This window comes from Blennius ocellaris, assembly GCF_963422515.1.
Source record: "Blennius ocellaris genome assembly, contig: SCAFFOLD_67, whole genome shotgun sequence".
Classification (NCBI taxonomy): domain Eukaryota; kingdom Metazoa; phylum Chordata; class Actinopteri; order Blenniiformes; family Blenniidae; genus Blennius; species Blennius ocellaris.
The window spans coordinates 257985-270578 of NW_027661962.1; the positions used below are offsets into that span (position 1 = coordinate 257985).

Below are 12594 nucleotides of genomic sequence, written 5' to 3' on the forward strand. Positions count from 1 at the left end.
CCTCATTGATACATTACTAAACTGTGTCCGTATGCTCGGTGAGTCAGTGAATATTGACTCACAATGTGGGCAGCTAATGATGCACACATTATGAAATGATGTCTGGAAGCCCCTGAAAACTTCAAAGCAGATTTTTCCAGAATTCTCAATTTTTCCATATACACAAACTGAGAATTCAATTAATGTGTTTGCAATATGCATATATTTCCACCATTGTGGACACACTGGAGATCAGCTCTGAGCTGTTCATGAGGGCTGCAGCCAATAGCCGCTTGCTAGCACACTGCTAACTCTGTTCCAGAGCTTGCAGCTGATATGTTATTTTGGCAAGTATCCAGGAACACCAATGTGAGTGCATTGACTCGAGTAATAGTAATAATAATGCATCGGTTTTATATAGCACTTTTCTGGACACTCAGAGACACTTTACATTGCATTATTCATTCACTCTATTGACCTTATTCCGCCCCGCCCACTTTTACTTCTGTCCCACACTTCCGTTTGAAACGCACTTCCGGTTACAGCGAAATCGCATTAATTTCAACGGAGAACTACTGGGAAGACTTGCATCTAAAAGATCATATAAGGTAGGTTATTTTGCGCCAAATGTGCTATGATCATGTACACCAACGAGTAAACGATTCATTTCTTCTGTTGATAGTTTGAAAACGACTTTGAGGTGTTTCTAGAGCCCGTTTGCCTTCTGTGTGCTCAGTACGGAGCTCCTCTTCACTGAGGAGAGCAAAGAGCAACAATCAGTGTGGACACACAATATTCCATATAGAGGTGACTTTATTACAGACTACAGTCTAAATCAGAGTGTCCAGTGCTACATGCTGTCATTATCGTGCCGCAGCGCGGAGTTGGTAGTGTTTACAAGACGACAGGCTAACATTGTTTACTAGTTAGCTTCCAGCCGGTTTCGCGATTCTTAAGCCGCGTCTTGCTTAGGAAATTAAGGCATCTATTAAACAAACCCAGCGACTAAAAACTACCCAAAACATGCTTTGTAAAGATATGCAGCATGTCCATGTCGGGAAATATTTAGCTGCTGCGGGAACAGAAATAACATAAAGCTATTTGCTATTAGCAAACAACAAAATCAATATGAAATAGCAGATTAATACAAAAAGGCCAATCGAGTAGCAGGGTTAGGGTTAGATTTTAATTAATGCTCACTACCATCACCTCAGGCCCAGACATTTGATGATGATAATGTAGTCTAGTCTATTCTAAAACTGTGAACAGTAAAGCATGAATGTAAAAACTAAAGTACAGCTACTTTATCACTTATCATACTTTCTGTTGCACCAATAGTCTGTTATATTATATTTCCATTTGTAAAACTTTGTTTTTCTGACTCTGCTAATAACTTGTCTTTCACCGTCTGTCACAGAAACATGGAGAGGACCACATGGGAAGAGACCACACATGCACTGCGGAGCTCGGGAGGAATTTTAATGTACAAATAAACAAAGCCTACATTGGCCTACTTCTCCTCCATGATGTCTTACCACAGCGATATAATCTTGCTGACTTGTGACTGTGCTTTAAATTGCAAACAATTAAACAGACTGGTATTGCAAGTAAAGTAGCGCGGAGCTAAACCGGAAGTGTGATTACGCGCATGGCGCCGCCCACGCAAACTTCCGGAATAAGGTGAATACTCAGTGGTGAACTACGTATGTAGCTGTTGGGATCTCACAATACCACAGAAAGTTGGTTCTTTTCCAAGGAAAGACATTTTCATTTGTCATGATACACAGTCATGACATGTGTAGTTGGACTCAGGAGTCTGCCTCAGCCTCACAGTCAGCAGGGGGTCCTGTTGTCACTGCAGTCTGACTTTCTCCCAATGCTCTCAGCCAGTCACCGATTGGTTGAGGCTCTCAGGATTTCACACCTTTTAATCCCCCAACCTTCATCAAAAGCCTTAGGAGAGATTCTTCCAAAAAGCGTTTGCTCCTACTCTTCAATGGAGGAGGAGGTTGCTGGAAGCAGTTCACCCAGCGTTAGCATACAGCTAACACCTCATCTGACTGACCACGAGGGTCAGACTTTCCCCTGATCCAGAGTCCAGCACACAGCATCTGATCTCCCATCAACCAGTTTCTCCAGGACTAGACCGGGGAAACGACACCTCACAGAACCTCTGTTTCCTCAACAAGCAGGAAAACCATCACAGAGGCTCTGCTGGAAGCCGCTGTACATGGTCAGCGTGAGCAACCTCCAGTCGGTCAGCAGCCTGAACGTGGTGAGGAACGTCGGGCAGAATGGCTGCAGACATGAGGCCGAACGCTTTCGACCATGTCCGTGTATCAGAAGCGACGGCAGCGAGTGAGTGACCTACCAATGTAGCATCCAACCAGCGTCCACACCAGCCCCTGCTCCGGCCTCATGGTGGTGCCGCTTCCTGTGTGAACGTTCAGGCCTCAGTCCCCCCACCCCCCACGTGTGTGTGGGTGTTGAATGTGCCCATCGTGTGTGTGTGTGTGTGTGTGTGTGTGTGTGTGTGTGTGTGTGTGTGTGTGTGTGTGTGTGTGTGTGTGTGTGTGTGTGTGTGTGTGTGTGTGTGTGTGTGTGTGTGTGTGTGTGTGTGTGTGTGTTGAATATTCACAAATGTACAAAAAGCATGGATTAACACAGTGGATCCATAAACTTAACATTCACAAGAACCTCCAACTCAACTGTACAGGAAATTGCAAAAGGATCTGCCTCCTGTGTTTGTGATGTTTGTGCTTCTTTGGGTATTAAATGTGTCGACGTGGGTGTTGGTGATCTGTGCAGTTTGTCTGTCTGCTTGTTTCACAGAAAATAAAAAGGTGTATCCCACTGGACAAAACCTTTTACTTGTGTGGGAAAAAAATAAAAAGAATTAGCCACGTGCTTCTTCCAGTACCTGACGTCTCTTGAAATTGAGAGCCGATTTTTGAAAGTCTGGATCTTTGGCTTTAGTTCAGTGTGGCCTAACAGCAATACCTGCTGGATGAACTCAAAGTGTCATACTCTTGGTAGTTCAGATGAAGTGCATGCGTTGAGTTGAAATAGGATACACATGGCTTTTGACAGGTCTTGAATGTTGTCCATCACGATTTCTCCTTTGGTGACTATTTTCAATGAGGTTGGACTGGGATACTGTGAAGATGTGAGCCCAGCACCGTCGCCCACAATCAAAAGAATCCCAATGTCAAGGTCACAGAAAGAATAGGCATCAGATTCCTTGAAGAACAGAAGAGATATATTACATTAGAAACAACTTTAATCAATACAAGGGTGTCATGGTGAAATATAAATGATGCGCACAAGTGCTCACTTACAAAGCCTGCTTTGAAGAAGTTTGTGGGTTTGTCCTCAAGGAGGATGGGAAGGCCTCTGAGCACCTGTGTCTGGATTGCAGTTGGCTCTAGTCTGTCGGGAATTAAAACAGTACCGCAAGTTGGATAGATAAAATGAAAAACAATCTACAAGAAAGCTTAAACAAGCCAAGCAATGCTTGGATTGAATTACACAACTAATAAGAGTAGCATTGTGATACAAGATTACAAAACCTGTGAAAAAAAGTACATAATGTGTATGAACTAACATTGGTATGTCGGGAAATCGGAGTCAACTGTCCAACATTTCTTCTCTTGGATCAAAATAACTCACGGAGATGAGGACTGTGCCGATCAATGCTTTCATAGAATTCCCGCTGGAGGCTCTTGCCCTCCAGACTGCTGAACTCTGTTACGGCTGGAAGCCGCTGTGTCGTGTTCTGAAACTCCAGAGCAGAGCAGGAAGCAGAGCAGGTGCAATTAGCAACAGTTATATTGCAAAACCTGGGAGATGAGAGCCGGAGATTCCGGGGTGCAGAGTGCTCGGGTGAGAGGACTGCAACAGGAAGCAGTGTGGAACTGGGAGGAGGTGCGCCGAGGAGCTCCCAAGATCAGATAATCCAGTCCCCCTCCCCCCACCGCAGTCCGTGATGTCAACTAATAACCATGGCAACCAGGGACTACAAGCTCTAGTCGAGCTGTTGACTGACGCTAGCAGCAGCAGGAGCAGGGCCATAGACCTATAGAACTAGATGCTACTGACGCTAGCAGCAGCAGGAGCAGGACCATAGACCTATAGAACTAGATGCTACTGACGCTAGCAGCAGGAGGAGCGGGGCCATAGACCTATAGAACTAGAAGCTACTGATGCTAGCAGCAGCAGGAGCAGGGCCATAGACCTGTAGAACTAAGAGTTATATTAAAGCTTATGAGTAGGAGTCTACTTCTAAATTTCTATGTACTCCGTGTCTTTTTTTGCATTTTTGGTACGTTTGGTGAGTCACAGCGCCCCTAAAGGCCTGGCATGTGTACTACATGCCCTGATACCTCGTGTTGAGCCGTGTTCACAGTGACATGTGGATGGAATTTATTTGAGAACCTCGGGGAGAAAAAATATGTTTTTGCCTGTGTGGACGGGGCCTAAACATAGAGTCCAACGATTTAAAACAATGTGTGAACGACATGAAACAGCTCACGTCTCTGCACACCAATTACTGCCAGTCAAACCCCCAAACAAACCTTTCTGATGATACACATCTCCTCCATTCATCGAGGTCTCATGTCAAATACACTAAGTATCCAAGCTTGTTGGGTGAACGAACTGTATATCACAATAAGAACCTCGGACCTGGAGATGGTTGATGGTTCAGCCTCAGTAACCAGTGTTAGCAATCCATGCACTGGCATTCCTTGTTGGGCAAAGACTCTCAAACAATAAGGACTCTTTCTTCTTGGCTCGTTTTCAGAAGAATGATTTGCCGCTTGCACTGCTCTACAAATAGTTCTGATGGGAAATATTTATATTTATATTTAATCTTCTGTGAGAGATGTTGAGTTTTTGAAGAGTAAATTTAGTCCAGTGCTGTTGTTTCCCTTCTTAGAAATACCAGATAACTTCTCCCAGGTCTGATCAAATCATTCCTTCATCCGCTGTGAAAGGATGAATGAAAGCTCAAGTTTTTATAATCACGTTGGCTTGAATTACATTGAAAGCTAAGATCTTCCCCTCAGCTTGACCTCTGACCTCTGCAACCTCTGAACACAATTCATCTGTCCATGACTGCCAGGTGGAATTTAAAGCTTCAGCAAGTGATGGAATGCACCTGAGATGCCGGAGTGACCAGCGTGTGTCTCACCCCCAGTGTGGTACTCACCCCTAACCAGTGTGGTACTCACTCCTAACCAGTGTGGTACTCACTCCTAACCAGTGTGTGGTACTCACTCCTAACCAGTGTGTGGTACTCACTCCTAACTAGTGTGGTACTCACTCCTAACCAGTGTGTGGTACTCACTCCTAACCGGTGTGGTACTCACTCCTAACCAGTGTGGTACTCACTCCTAACCGGTGTGGTACTCACTCCTAACCGGTGTGGTACTCACTCCTAACCAGTGTGGTACTCACTCCTAACCGGTGTGGTACTCACTCCTAACCAGTGTGGTACTCACTCCTAACCAGTGTGGTACTCACTCCTAACCGGTGTGGTACTCACTCCTAGCCAGTGTGGTACTCTCACCTAACCAGTGTGGTACTCACTCCTAGCCAGTGTGGTACTCACTCCTAACCAGTGTGGTACTCACTCCTAACCAGTGTGTGGTACTCACTCCTAACCAGTGTGTGGTACTCACTCCTAACTAGTGTGGTACTCACTCCTAACCAGTGTGTGGTACTCACTCCTAACCGGTGTGGTACTCACTCCTAACCAGTGTGGTACTCACTCCTAACCGGTGTGGTACTCACTCCTAACCGGTGTGGTACTCACTCCTAACCAGTGTGGTACTCACTCCTAACCGGTGTGGTACTCACTCCTAACCAGTGTGGTACTCACTCCTAACCGGTGTGGTACTCACTCCTAGCCAGTGTGGTACTCTCTCCTAACCAGTGTGGTACTCACTCCTAGCCAGTGTGGTACTCACTCCTAACCAGTGTGTTACTCACTCCTAGCCAGTGTGGTACTCACTCCTAACCAGTGTGTTACTCACTCCTAGCCAGTGTGGTACTCACTCCTAACCATTGTGGTACTCACTCCTAGCCAGTGTGGTACTCACTCCTAGCCAGTGTGGTACTCACTCCTAACCAGTGTGGTACTCACTCCTAGCCAGTGTGGTACTCACTCCTAGCCAGTGTGGTACTCACTCCTAACCAGTGTGGTACTCACTCCTAGCCAGTGTGGTACTCACTCCTAGCCAGTGTGGTACTCACTCCTAACCAGTGTGGTACTCACTCCTAGCCAGTGTGGTACTCACTCCTAACCATTGTGGCACTCACTCCTAACCATTGTGGTACTCACTCCTAGCCAGTGTGGTACTCTGTGGTAAAAGTAGGTGTTAGCTTTTGAAGACGAGTTTGGGACTGTTGTTTAACTGCTGTCACGATGGTGCTCGGCTTACTTAGCTGTCAGAGATACAGTAGAGTTGATAGCATGTGGCTAAGCTAACGGCTGCCTGGCAAAAGAAATCCGTGTAAAGCATCGACCCGATACCGACCCGTTCCCTTGTCCATGCTTTGTGGTCAGTGTTTTATATTCAAACACCACAGCCGCCAAGTCTGCTTTACCGTGTTGAGTTGTAAATTGATCCTAACGTGGTTCTGTATACTGACGTGTCCATTTTAGCCTGTTAGCTCTCCGAGCACCGTGTAGCGGCTGTTTTTACACCTCATCCTTCTGCCGTCAAATATATAATCAGTATAAATTTGAGGTGTTTTGTGTTTAACTGTCGTGTAAGTTGCCGTGATTCTTTTTTGCCACAGTTTTACAAGAAAACAGGGACGATGTGACGGCCCTTCATTGTAAAGTCGTGTGTCTGGTGCAGAATGGAAGCTTCAAGGAGGCTCTGAACGTCATGAACACACACTCCAAAGTGCTCTGCAGGTAAACAACAACACTCATCAATGTCATGAACACACACTCCAAAGTGCTCTGCAGGTAAACAACAACACTCATGAATGTCATGAACACACACTCCAAAGTGCTCTGCAGGTAAACAACAACACTCATGTATGTCATGAACACACACTCCAAAGTGCTCTGCAGGTAAACAACAACACTCATGAACGTCATGAACACACACTCCAAAGTGCTCTGCAGGTAAACAACAACACTCATGAACGTCATGAACACACACTCCAAAGTGCTCTGCAGGTAAACAACAACACTCATCAATGTCATGAACACACACTCCAAAGTGCTCTGCAGGTAAACAACAACACTCATCAATGTCATGAACACACACTCCAAAGTGCTCTGCAGGTAAACAACAACAACACTCATCAATGTCATGAACACACACTCCAAAGTGCTCTGCAGGTAAACAACAACAACACTCATCAATGTCATGAACACACACTCCAAAGTGCTCTGCAGGTAAACAACAACAACACTCATCAATGTCATGAACACACACTCCAAAGTGCTCTGCAGGTAAACAACAACAACACTCATCAATGTCATGAACACACACTCCAAAGTGCTCTGCAGGTAAACAACAACACTCATCAATGTCATGAACACACACTCCAAAGTGCTCTGCAGGTAAACAACAACACTCATGAACGTCATGAACACACACTCCAAAGTGCTCTGCAGGTAAACAACAACACTCATGAACGTCATGAACACACACTCCAAAGTGCTCTGCAGGTAAACAACAACACTCATGAACGTCATGAACACACACTCCAAAGTGCTCTGCAGGTAAACAACAACACTCATGAACGTCATGAACACACACTCCAAAGTGCTCTGCAGGTAAACAACAACACTCATGAATGTCATGAACACACACTCCAAAGTGCTCTGCAGGTAAACAACAACACTCATGAACGTCATGAACACACACTCCAAAGTGCTCTGCAGGTAAACAACAACACTCATGAACGTCATGAACACACACTCCAAAGTGCTCTGCAGGTAAACAACAACAACACTCATCAATGTCATGAACACACACTCCAAAGTGCTCTGCAGGTAAACAACAACACTCATGAATGTCATGAACACACACTCCAAAGTGCTCTGCAGGTAAACAACAACAACACTCATCAATGTCATGAACACACACTCCAAAGTGCTCTGCAGGTAAACAACAACAACAGCTTTGTTTGGCACAAACCCAAAGTCTCCAACTGTGCCAGTCTTCAATTATTTAATAAACCTTTTTCTTTGTCAGCTGTTCTAACTCAGTTATTTGCTTGTGTCTCCTTTTTTCAGTTTTCCACTGCAGGACACTCTAGTGAAGTGGCTTGTCCAGGAATGATTGTTCCTGAGCTATTGGATAATCAGAATTGAGTCACTGTGGTGGAGGCAGAAGTAAACATGAGATGAGTGACGTGATTGTTTCTGCTGCATGTGTCTGACGGGGTGGCAACAGGAAGTAAGTTGTGAAAGGAAGTCTGCAAGAAGAGGGCGGAGTCTATAAAAAGGAGTGGTTGGCTCACCTGAGCTTCTTCCTGCACTGAGACACACCTGAGTGAGAGCAGCTGAGGCAGCATTTGTTTGGTGTCTTAATTGGTGAGTTCAATTGCAAAACATAAAATGGTTCAAAGTCTGATTTTATAATGTATGATCTGAAGTGCTTCAGCTTAGTTTTTGATTAGATAAATATTTAAAATTTATAATTTGTTGACTTTTCAGATTCCAAACACCTGCATGTCTCCAAGTGAGGGAGAGACGGTTCTAGTCTGGCAAGGCAGATTTTTGCCAGGTGAGTGTTTCTACTGGATATGTATTTCATTGGTTAATAATTTGACCTTAATCCTTTTCTGTTCTCCAGGTGACGTCAGCCGAGTGGCCAGTGATTTGGAGTCGGGTGAGTGTTTCTACAAGTGTATTTCAATGGTCACGGCATGTTTTACATCTTTCACTTCTGTTAGGCGTTGGAGTTGGAGTGTGAAGCCATGTTGGACTGGAAAATCACTGCATGTACGGCGCCCAACGCAAGGAGGTAGATTTCCATGTAGCATCACACAATACATGTCCAAATAAAAATCATATGCACTTGTACTTTGAAGGATAATTGTTAATCCAATGCATTGGTTGCTGTAGCAAGTTGCAGATCTTTTCGACACAGAACTTTTACTTCTGGGTACCATGGAGACATGCAGCGCTATGATTGATGTCCCTATTGACTCTGGTGGGTCTGCCGCTGACTGTGGTGATATTGTGGGAATAAACACTGAAAAAACTAATGATTCAACTGACTGCTGAGGGGTTTGTGACTAAATGTGAAGGGCTGACAACTGTCAAACCCTAACCGAGCAGCCAGCATAGGGGATGGCATCCAAGGTTTCATGTCAAACAACAAATTGTTTAAAAAATGGTGACTGAGCTGGTTGGGTTGTGCAATGATGCCACATGCGCATGTGAAAGTTTGTTGGGTTTTGTTTCCCCTGATTAAAAAGGGAGAACCTGAAAGTTGTTTAAAAGCAACAACTGTGTTCAACAACAAATATTTGAGGTGCAACTGGGTTTCAATGGAGGTGATGCATATAATTATGGTGTTTCAAGTTGTGTTGACAAAGCAATGGGTGAAATTGTTAAATGAAGCACCTCTTTAGTTGCATTAAGAGCAGATGCAGAAAAGGCTGAAGGCATTGCTCATGCTGCATTTTTAAAGGAAATGCATGCTTTGGAGGAGCAGAAAGAATAACCGGTAGAGCCACTTGACTTGGAAGCAAAAATTACTGCAACAACTGCAAAATGATCCATCAAATGCCAGAGATACTGGATGTTCCCAAGTCTCTTAAAAAGTAACGAGCTATAATTTGAAGAAATAAAATGACATTTCAGAGCCTTAAATCCAGCAACTCAACCTTGGAAATTCCTGGACATGGAGGACTCTACTATCACAAACGGAGGATGTGAGAATGAAGGAAAATGTCCAATGGAGTCAATCTCATGACCACATGGAGGAAAAGGAAAGCAGACCAACGATTTTCACCCCAGGCATGTGGACATAAAGGAGTTGGAGGACTGGTGTATCCCATCCATTCTTCCATGAGTGAAAACAACTTGGAAGTGACATGATGGGAACTTTTGCCTTCTCTGACCTGGGAAGCTTGTCCACATTTTGCTCTGGTCATCTAATGCAGAAGGTGAACATCACTGGAGTGGAATCTTGGTTCTCTTAACCATGGGGTGGGAGACAGTCATTCCAGGCTGCTCAACTGGTTTGCAAATGGCTGGTTTGGGCAGCAAAAACTTCTGTCCTGTTCAAGAGGTTCTGAAATGGGAGAATATGCAGGTTATCATTGAAAGCATGGTGACGCCAGATGGGCTGGCAAAATGGCCAAATATATCCAAGAGTGCATCTCCTGGATGTGTATTTTGATGACTGTAGGAACTCTATCCTGCAATGCCTTTTTGCTAATGTCACTTGTGGCTTGACTGGAAGGTTTTATCCTATGTGGTAGAGGAGAAAGGTGAATTGGGGTTGCATATTTATGAATGTAATGAATCATATATTCATATCCATATTGTCATAACTTGAACTTCAGTGGGACATTTTTTGTTAAGTAACTACAGTGACAATATGTTTTAAAATGTTTCTCCTAAGTCTTTAGGTAATAAACCTAGTGGCCATGTGGGTGTTTCTCTTAGAAATCAAGGTCAAGCGGTGTGGAGCCAGGTGAGTGTTTCTACTGGATATGTATTTCAATGGTTAACAATTTGACCCAATTCCCTTTCTGTTTTCCAGGTGACATCAGTCTAATGGCCAATGATTTGTAGTCAGGTGAATGGTTCTACTGGCGGTGGAGGCCAAATGCTTTGAAACCGGGTGAGTATCTACCAGATAGGTATTTCAATGATCACACCATGTTTCACATTTTCCACTTCTCTTCCTATGCTGGGCTTTGTAGTTGGAGTGTGGGGTCGTGTTGGAGCATTCTTGGAGCCGCGTTGGACTTGAAAATCACTGCATGCACGGCGCCCAATGAAAGGAGGTAAAATTCCATGTAGCGTCACACAATAAATGCCCAAATAAAACTCATATGCACTTGTATTTTGAAGGATAGTTGTTAATCCAATGCATTGGTTGCTGTAGCAAGTTGCAGACCTTTTTGACACTGTACTTTTGCTTCCCGGGTACCATGGAGGCATGCAGCGTATGATTGATGTTCCCATTGACTCTGGTGTGTCTGCCGCTGATGGCGATGATGGTGTGGGAATAAACACTGAAAAAACAAATTATTCCTCTGACTGACAGTTTTCAGCCTTTCACATTTAGCCGCAAAGGCTAAACTCGAAGGTTTTGCGTTTAACGATTTGTTAAAACAAAAATGGTGACAGAGCTGCTTGGGTTGCGCAATGAGGCCATGTGTACATAAAAGTTTGTTGGGTTTAATTTCACCCGATTTAAAAAGAACCTGAAAGAGGTTTGAAAGTATCAATGGTGTTCAACAAGAAATGTATTTCTGAGGTGCAAATGGGTTGCCAACAATGAAGGTGTTGCACATAATTATGGTGTTTTAAATGCTGTTGACCAATCAATGGATAAAAGTATAAAATCCAGCCCCTCTTCTACTGCAGTAAGAGCAGAAGCAGAAAAGGCTGCATGCATTGCTCGTGCTGCATTTTTAAAGGAAAGGCATTCTTTGGAGGAGCAGGAAGAATAACAGAGGAAGAGCCTCTTGACTTGGAAGCAAAAATTACTGCAACAACTGCAAAATGATCAGTCAAATGCCAGAGAAACTGGATGTTCCCAAGCCTCTTAAAAAAACAATGAGCTTATTTTGAAAAGTAAAATGACGTTTCTCGGAACCTTAATTCCAGCAACTCCACCTTGGAAATTCCTGGACATGGAGGACTCAAACTATCGCACAACAAACGGGAGGATGTGAGAATGAATGAATGTCCAATGGTGTAAATCTCAACATCCAGTCATGACCACATGGAGGAAAAGGGAAGCAGGCCAACAATGTTCACCCCAGGCATGTGGACATAAAGGAGTTGGAGGACTGGTGTATTCCATCCATTCTTCCATGAGCGAAAACAACTTGGAAGTGTCATGATGGGAACTTTTGCATTCTCAGACCCAGGAAGTTCATTCACCTTCTCAGTCATCAGTTCAGTATCTCCTTGATGTGTATTTTGATGGTGACTGTAGGAGCCGTATTATGCAATGTTTTTTTTTATTGCTGATGTCACGTGGGTGTTGCCGATGTGGGTTGATTGGAAGGTTTCTATTGTCCTGTGTGGTAGAGGAAGGTGACTTGGTATTGCATATTTTTGTTGAATGTATCATATATCCAAATAGTATCATTGTATATTCAAATATCCATATTGTCATTTAAACTTCAGTGAGAAAGATGTTCCTTCTCTGCCTGACAGTCCAAATAAACCTGTACACTGTAAATAACACAAGTGGGGTGTTCTGTGGAACGAGTCGGCGGTGTATAATTCCAACTTCAGCCTCTGACTTTTTTTTTTTGGTTAGAAGTCGCGACAGTGACAACGTTGTTAAAACTCTCAAGTCTTTTCTTCAGGTGTCGTCAGCCAATGATTTTGAGCCAGGTGAGGGTTTCTACTGGATGTGCAGTTCAATGGTGATATTATGACTCCAT

At 44.0% G+C, this 12594-nt stretch overlaps 1 long non-coding RNA gene across 1 annotated transcript; it reads left to right on the forward strand.

Moving 5' to 3' along the window:
* The first annotated feature begins 490 nt into the window (after positions 1-490).
* LOC308148517 lies at positions 491-2658 on the forward strand. Its single transcript, XR_013937196.1, has 2 exons — positions 491-786; positions 1397-2658. It is a non-coding gene; the product is annotated as an uncharacterized lncRNA (long non-coding RNA).
* The last annotated feature ends 9936 nt before the right edge of the window (positions 2659-12594 follow it).